At 45.0% G+C, this 8856-nt stretch overlaps 1 protein-coding gene across 1 annotated transcript in view; it reads left to right on the top strand.

The window, feature by feature from the left end:
- The first annotated feature begins 1030 nt into the window (after positions 1 to 1030).
- The window catches only part of RCAN2 (regulator of calcineurin 2), a 95339-nt gene continuing 87513 nt past the window's right edge, over positions 1031 to 8856 (top strand). Inside the window, exon 1 of the mRNA XM_075750480.1 lies at positions 1031 to 1187. The gene's annotated coding sequence lies outside the window, so the exon portion shown is untranslated. The remainder of the gene's footprint in view (positions 1188 to 8856) is intronic.

Here is an 8856-nt window from a genome sequence, read left to right as displayed (position 1 = left end):
TTCAAAGCCATCTTTACAGAAACCTATTTACATTTCTGTATCACCCTATTGATTAAATCCCTCTGTATTACATTCCAAAGCGAAGACACTGCAGAAAATCAGCATTAGCCTCTGACACGCAGCTGGAAGAGAGAAAATAGCCCTTTCTTTAATAATGTGTGCCTTGGGGGCACCTGAATGCTTGCTCTTTTTTAAGATCATGACCATGATCAGCCTTTTTCCTCTGTAACCCTGACATTCCTTTAGAGTCCTACAAATGCACCTTCTGGCCTCATCTGTAATGAGAAGATACACCTCATTCACCTGCTAGACTGAAGAAGAGACAAATGACAACTGGATCTGTTCCAGACGGAGCTCACTTGAAGGGCCAGTTTGCTTATCGGTGATGAGAGGAATGGTGGCTGGAAGCTCCATTTAGGCACGGGGAGGGGGGATATTAGGAGGTTTGTCACTGAACCCATGGAGAAGTGTGTTGGCACTGTGCGGGTGTCCATTCTACCCCTTCTCTCTGCATGCTACCCCAGCTATCCCCATCCCATCCCATCTGTCTCCTAACTCATCCCACCCGACTTCACCTCATCCCATCCCTCCTCACCCCCATCCCATCTCACATCTCCTTACCCCATCCCACTTCACCTCACCTCTTTTCGTCTCTTCTCTCCTCACCTCACCTCAGGGCAGGAGGGTCGACACCCTGAGGGAGGGAAGCTTTGCCACGCACTAGTAACGAGGACACAAACCGCTGCCTGGTTCCTACCGCTCCCTAGATGCCGGGAACTAAGTGAGACACATACCCCCCCCCCCCCCCCCTCACCTGTCCCCACACAGAGCACGGACCCAGGGAACGCCGCTGCCCCCGCCTCGCCCACGTTGGTAACGGAGACCGGGCGCGAAGCGGTGGGAGGTGAGGGGCGTGGCCAGGGGATGGAGGAGGCGGGGCCAGTTTGCTTTTTCGCATTTTTATTGGTGGCTCCCGCCTGTTTGTTTGGGTGGAGGGGTCTGCTGATTGGGTTGTGGCTTCCCTTTACCCCTCCCGCCTTGTTCTCCACCTTCGCCTCAGCGGCGCGGGCTGGCGAGAGGTGCGCGGCGCTCGCTGAGGAGCCGGCGGCGCGGTCCTCGGGGCTCGGCGGCGGCGACGACGACAGGGGAGGAGGGCGGGAAGGCGAAGGACAAGCGAGCTGCAGCAGGTAGGGGCGGAGTCGCTGCCGCGAGGGGCTCCTTCCCCGGCGGGGCTGCCCGGTTACAGCTCTGCCCCGCCGACCTGGCGCCGTGCTCCCGCCGTGGCGGGGTTATGTAACCGCCCCGCCGGCTCTCCCGGCGGCTCCCGCTGTCCTGCCCCCTCCCTGGGCTCCGCTCTGACCCCGGGGCTCCTTTCACCGGTGGCTTTTCGGGCGCGGGGCGGTGCGGGACAGGCTGCCGGGCGAGCCCGGCGCTTCCCCGAGGGCACCCGCCCTCCGGGGGGTGGGGGGGGCTCGGTTCCCGCCGTGCAGCTCCGCGTGGGTGGCTGGAAATGGCCGGTGGGCGGAGGTGGAGGCGTGCGGTGTGGCAGAACGTCGTGGCGGCTCGTCCTCCGGGGCAGGTGGGGATGGAGAGGTGGGTGAGGTGAGGGAGCATCCCTGCGTGTGGGGCAGGCAGAGGGGAGGTGGGGTGGATTGGGGTCTTCGCAGCCGTGCGGGAAGCGCTGGGTGTCGGCTCAGAGCAGGTGGAGGTTTGCAGTGGTGCAGAGCTGTCCCAGCTACTTGTACAACTTAAGGCTAAGGCTGGTGTGCAGGGCTGCAGTGAAGCCCTTATCCCTGAGGGAGAGTCTTCTTGGGCTGCTTTAAAGTTAGCTGCAGCATCACGCACTGATGTTATTTGATGTTTGTATAGCGGGTACCTCTCCAAAGTTGTTGGTATGGTTTTTCCCCACTTCTCCTAGATTCTTTTGCATCTCTTGAAAATATTTTTGTCCCTTTGCTGCTTGAGTTCTGATTTTAATTCAGTTTCCTAAAAGGAAAATATGTGGTAGGTTTATACAGCTGAAAAAAAATCATACAAATGAGGATTGTAGTTTAATCAAGGGTTATGCCTTACATGAGCTTCTGTGTTAGGCTTTCAAGTTCTGCACTTACAAATAGGTTTGCTCTTTGTTTACCTAGTTAGAATGGTTGCCCTATAGAAAAGGAAAACTCCTTTTCTATGAAAATACATAATTACTGCAAAGAAACTCTGTTGCATTTATTTTTACAGTAAAGCTAAATTATATGGTTACACATAATTCCTGAGCAGATAGAATTCTCAATACTGTGAGAATATAAAACAATCAGAAAAACTAAAAATGTATCATAGTAAACCAGGACAGAAGATGACTTTCTGTAGATTATCAGCTTTGTTAACTAGTACCTTTTTTAACAGCAGAAACTGTCCCATTCTCCTTAAACTTCTGAGAAGTTGTCAGCTACGTGATCTAGTTTGTCCTTTTCCAAATATTGTAGTATGTATTCAGATCAAGTGGCTTGGTTTGTCACTGTTTGTATTGAAAATGTTTGTCATTGCATTGGTGTCCTTAACGTTTTGAAGTTATAAATTACTTGTGTTTACCAGCAGAAAATCCTTTTCAAGGTAACGTTGAACTTTTATTCCAGGTCATCGTGGTGTCTTGAGTATCTTCTAGGAGTTAAACACTGAACAGCTCCTCTTGCATGTAGTTCTGACATACGTGGCTTCTTCCTCTTTTCCTCCCAACAGGGAAAGGGAAAGTAGGTCTTGGAAAGAATTGGGGTACAGTTATGAATTTTACGTGACAAGTTAGAAGGCTATTAAATGAGTGTTCCACTGACCCCTGTGTGAGGTGACAGAGCTGGCTGAAGGCCAGGGATGTAATACTGTGTGGCCCTTATAAAACTGGCTAGCTCTAAATAGAGTAGTGTTGAGGCCAAGTGAAGGTAATCAGAAAGCTTGTTCTGGTTTCTTTTTGTTTGGGGAGGGTTTTCTTTTCTTTGAATACCTTCATGTTACCATGGTAACTTTAGTGGTTGGTTCATTGTAGCCTAGCTTCTTGACCTTAAGAATAGCACAGAAAATCTTCATGCCTGGCATTGGTCAAAGTGTCATCTTTCTATTGTGGAATGGGACTGGAGTCTTGACTTGATAGGGTTGAGCACCAGTGTCTGCTGGCTTGTTTTCTCCAGGGCTGGAGGTACAGATTGCTTAGCAAACGAGTGCCAACGGAGTTTCTTTACTGGTCAGAGGATGCATCCCTGGCATGGGAGGCACAGCTGCCCTTCTGAGCAATATGCAGGTCTTGAACTGCTTGAGCTGGCCAGCCCTGCTTTAGATGAATAAAAGTGAATAGTCCCTTTAGATGTTAAAAGCTTCCAAAAATAGTTATAAAGTCTCAGCTAAATTTAATATGGCTAGAATGTCAATGGAAAGGATTAGAATGTTTGGGATTTGCACCAGTTAGCATTTTAAAAAAATAAAATCCTCTTCTTCATATCTGCCAGTTCTGTAAGAGATTGACGCTATTTTTGTGTGGTGCTAACCAAATTGGGGTTAAAATATGAGTGAACTTCACTGTACCAGTAATTTTTATTAGTGTAAGGGGAATGGTCATTGCCCAGGTGGGAGACGCAGAGGTGAAGGTTGAGGGAAGGGGTGACTATAGTCTATATTGCTTTTGAGACTGCAACAGTTCACTAATCCTGTCACATGAGGTCCTGTTCTGCTCTTTCTAATTAAGTAAAATGTCTCCATTTAAGTCCATGGGAGCTTTCTATACTGAAGAATTAGCACCGTATAAAAATAATACTAAACTCCAGTGTTCATTTTGCAGAATGGAATGAAATTGCAGTAGGTTGCTATTATCTGAATCTTCCCTGTTATACTTGTGCCTTCTGCCAAAGCCTTTGCTGTAGGTCCAGTTGACTTCAGCAGGAGTTGCATCCTTGGGTTAAGACTGGTGACTCTGCTCTCATTAGGTCAGTGAATGTTTTAAGTAAAATCTTACTTGGTGGGCTTGATTCCCCCCCCCCCCCTTTGAATTATGATAAAACTTGCTGTTTGGGGGTGGTTTTTACTAGGAGCAGAGGTGGAATCCCTACACTTATTCTGGACCCTTCTAAAACCAACTGCAACTTCTTGCTTTGTTTTCCCAAATTTTCTTGATTCATGTAGATTATGGTTTCCAGGTTTATGCTCAGGACTCAATAATGCTTTAAATATAATCACTATAAACTACAAGTTTCTATTTGTAACATTTTGTTTGCTTTATTCTATTTTTAGTTGTGTTGTTTGTCATGGCAAGCACTGTTTAAAAAAAAAAAAGTAAAGTTTCCTAGCAATTTCAAGAGATATGTGCCTGTTTCTTGATGTCCCTCAGGGACTCTTCTTAAAAACTCTTAAGACAGGAAAATGGTCACCAAGGAAATGCCTTATTAGTTTCCAGAAAAACAGTGGATCAATCTATATGTGCTTGGTGATAGATAAGGCATTGGTCCATTCAAACACTTTATGTGTTCTAGTTGTTTTCAGCAAAATCTCAGCTGAAGTTCTTTGCTCTGTAGGGGTTTAACTTCAGAATAAAATGTACATCTTTGCCCCTTCAGTTTTACACTAAAAACCCATTACTTTTTGATAGGAATTTTTCAAATAGAAACTTCATTAAGCTATTGCTGTTTGCCAGTCAATATAATTTTCTGCTGGTCTCTGTCAATTTTTAAGTAGAGGTGTACCATGTCTAAAAATAGTGAGGTAACAGAATGAATACTTAGCTTCCACTTGGAATCTCAACAGAGCTTTTGGTTATCTATCTATTGGGGTAACACTGACACGATATAATCTGTTCCAGTGGTAAGGGTATTTGCTTTGTGTTTTGAAGAACTATCACAAATTACAAGCTCTTGCACCCCTTCATTACAGGAGAAGTTTGAAATAACTTGTGTCAGTGTACAGTGATGCAAATTGTGCCTATGAATTGCACGAAAGAAGTGACAAGGAGATTCCATACAGGGTCTGGAAGCATAGGGGCTGCTGTGGTTTTCCAAGGGTTAATAGTACTGCACTCTTGGGGTTCTCTATTCTGTGTAATGTAATTTCTGACTTGAAAGTTTAGGGCCAAAGTCAGAAATGACTTAGGAACACAGATTACACATGGATGAACATTACGTAAAGAGGGTAATGAACGTGGCAAGGAATTGGCATTAGCTGTAGGTTGCATGAACTTGGGCTCAGGTTTGTTTGTCTTGGTATCTCAGCCTTCTAAAGGGAACAATCCTGCTCTAGAGTTTATTAGTGTGGTCCCTTTTTAAGATCTTGGTGAATGAATTTACCATCAATATTGGTGCTGGATGATGCCTTAGTGATACTGCATTATTTTTATGGTGTTGCCACTTCTTTAGAAATTCTGCATGACAACTTCTGGTATCTTAAGTATTTGAACAATTTCCTGACTTTTGGGGAGTGAGAAGCAAGGCACAACTTGTTTTGAACTCTTTACCTTTTAAAAGTAAGATGAGTACAGTTTACCCTTATGTGAATGTATTTCTGTTTGTTTTTTTTCCTAATATAAAAGGGACCATAACAGGGGGGAAGCTAACTTATTTTGTCAGAAGTTGTGGAAAGGAGCTTTAATATAAATGAGAATGTGATCCAGTGATTGTAATATAGTTACATAAGGGATAATTTCTATTTGTGTTTATTTTATATGGCAATCCAGTTCATGGATTATACGTGATTTAGAATTAATTGTTTTAAGGGATTTGAAATGTAAATTATTTTGTTCTCATTTAGTAGAAGAACTGGAAAGAGAATATTTTTTGAGAGGAGTGCCTGAAGTGGCCAAATAAATTCAAAGAAGCCACAAGACGCCACTACCACAACCTTAAGGTGTTTAATGGACATAATAAAGGATATGTAATTATGATTTGTTTTATATAAATAATGCAGAAAACGGTAAGAATTCCAGCTTGTGACTGGCTGAAAATGTCTGATATGGTGACTTATGAAGTTCATGCAGAACTGTGAAAACTCAGACTATGGCTTCATGAATGCTTTAGGTAGATCAGTTGCTGAAAAGCAAAATCCTAATGTTTGCTGTTGCCTGTCCATTCCCAAAAAGCTTTGCCCAGTCTGTTTTTTTTCACTTGTGGTTGCTACAAACATTTATCTACCTAATGGAGTTAAACCCAAACATTTTTCCTTAGGCCTGGTCTTTTCCTTTAACTGAATCAGTTGTGTGGTTGTGCCATGAATTGGAGCAGGAGATGCTTTCTCCACTACAAAAGGTAGCATGGGGCCTGTCTCTGTGTAGGGAAGTGACTGGTGTTGGAAGTGAGAAGCCTGAGGTGATTATGTTGCATCTTTTGGCAGAAGTGCTAGTCTGTCCAGTCATAGTATGAACTTAGAGCCCAAGGGTTTGAAGTGTGCTAACAAATGTTCTTGATTCAAGTATGTTTGTCCCCTCTGATTATCATTGAGCTCAGGCTCACAGGCAGTTTGTCTCTTGGGCAGCATGTATATCTTCTATGACTGAGACTTCTATTTTAATTGTGCTGTGCATTGTGCAGTACCTGGCCCTTGTTTCACCAATCTTACTTTGCTATACAGTAGTTATTCCATACAGAGGTTCTTAACTGTGCAGGTTCCATCTTAAATTGGGCAGAGGATTTAATAGTGAGGGTATTGCAAGTTGACTTACTAGTGGAGGGAACACTAATCAGAATTCCTACAGTCACAGAACGGTTTGGGTTAGAAGGGACCTCTTAAAGATCATGTAGTTCCAACCCCCTGCCATGGCCAGGCCTCAACCCTCCACTAGACCAGGTTGCCCAAAGCCCCATCCAACCTGGCCTTGAACACTTCCAGGGATCCAGGGGCATCCACAGCTTCTCTGAGCAACCTGTTCCAGTGCCTCAGCACCGTCACAGTGAAGAATTTCTTCCTAATATCTAATCTAAATCTACCCTTTTTTTGTTTAAACCCATTACCCCTCGTCCTATCCCTACATGCCCTGATAAACAGTCCCTCTCCAGCTTTCCTATAGCCCCTTTAGGTACCGGAAGGTGCTACAAGGTCTCCCCAGAGCCTTCTCTTCTCCAGGCTGAACAACCCCAACTGTCTCAGCCTGTCCTCATAGGAGAGGTGCTCCAGCCCTCTGATCATCTCCCTGGCCCTCCTCTGGACTCACTCCAACAGCTCCATGTCTGCAACCCCACAGCTGGATGCAGTACTGCAGGTGGGGTGTCACGAGATCAGAGGGGCGGAATCCCCTCCTTCGACCTGCTGATCATACTGTTTTTGATGCAGCCCAGGACACTTGGCTTTCTGGGCTGCACGTGCACGTTGCAAGGTCATGTCGAGCTACTCATCCACCAACACCCCCAAGTCCTTTTCAGGGCTGCTTTCAATCCATTCTCTGCCCAGCCTGTATTTGTGCTTGGGATTGCCCCAACCCAAGTGCAGGACCTTGCACTTGGTCTTGTTGAACTTCATGCGGTTCGCACGGGCCCACCTCTCCATCCTGTCCAGGTCCCTCTGGATGGCATCCCTTCCCTCCAGCGTGTCGACCACACCACACAGCTTGGTGTTGTCAGCAAACTTGCTGAGGGTGCACTCGATCCCACTGTCCCTGTCACTGACAAAGATGTTGAACAGTGCTGGTCCCGATACTGAACCCTGAGGAACACCACTTGTCACTGATCTCCACTTGGACATTGAGCTGTTGACTGCAATTCTTTGAGTGCAGCCATCCAGCCAATTCCTTATCCACCAAATGGCCCATCCATCAAATCCCTGTGTCTCTAATTTAGAAACATGGATGTTGCATGGGACAGTGTCAAATGCTTTGCACAAGTCCAGGTAGATGATATCTGTCGCTCTCCCTTATCCACCAATGCTGTAACCCTGTCATGGAAGGCCACCAAATCTGTCAGGCACCATTTGCCCTTAGTGAAGCCATGTTGGCTGTCACCAGTAATGTCCTTATTTTCCATGTGCCTGAGCATAGTTTCCAGGAGGATCTGCTCCATGATCTTGCTGGGTACGGAAGTGAGACTGACTGGCCTGTAGTTCCCTGAGTCTTCCTTTTTTCCCTTTTTAAAAATGGGGGTTATGTTTCTCCTTTTCCAATCATTGGGAACTTCATTGGACTGCCATGACTTCTCAAATATGATGGAGAATGGCCTGGCCACTTCATCTGCCAGTTTCCTCAGGACCTACAGATGCATCTATCAGGTTCCACAGACTTGTGCACCATCAGGTTCCTGCCACAACTTCTCAAGTGGGATGGGGTATATTCTGAGTATATCTTAAGTGTAGAAGAGGTGTGTGTATGTATGCACATCCACCTACCGCTTACAAGTTTTGAAAGAGAGATGGTCAGAAGACGTGCAAGACTGTGATTTTCTTGAGAAGACTTGGCCAGTACCCAAATCCCACTGAACAAACCTGTCTCAAATTGACTGAAAAAAGGAGAAAGGTTTCCCCTTTAAGAGCTCTAGGAGAGCAAAACTATTGCCACATAATCTAACAGTATTTATCAATTTCTAATCTCAGATGGAACTTTGAAGCCTATGTATTTTAGAATTGCCTGCTATAGCATATGCTTATTTCCTTATTGTCAACTAATATGGTTAAATAACCTGAACTTCATGGTTTTAACTTAATCCTGTTCCGTTTTGTTGCTTGTCATAGTGGTTTTGCTTGATTCTTAAAAGTTTCCTTTCCTATTTAGCACCTTATAATTTGGGTTTTTTTTTTTCCTCCAGGGAGAGCCATAACACAAAACCCAACAGTTTAGCAAAGAAACCTGTAGATTTTTCTTACTTCTATTGATAATATTGAGATTCTTGACTTCTCCACATAGGCTAGTAGTTTTGT

The sequence above is a fragment of the Balearica regulorum genome, chromosome 3 (assembly GCF_011004875.1).
Source record: "Balearica regulorum gibbericeps isolate bBalReg1 chromosome 3, bBalReg1.pri, whole genome shotgun sequence".
NCBI lineage: Eukaryota > Metazoa > Chordata > Aves > Gruiformes > Gruidae > Balearica > Balearica regulorum.
Note: the sequence above shows the minus strand (reverse complement) of the source record. Positions and strands in the feature narration are given on the sequence as shown.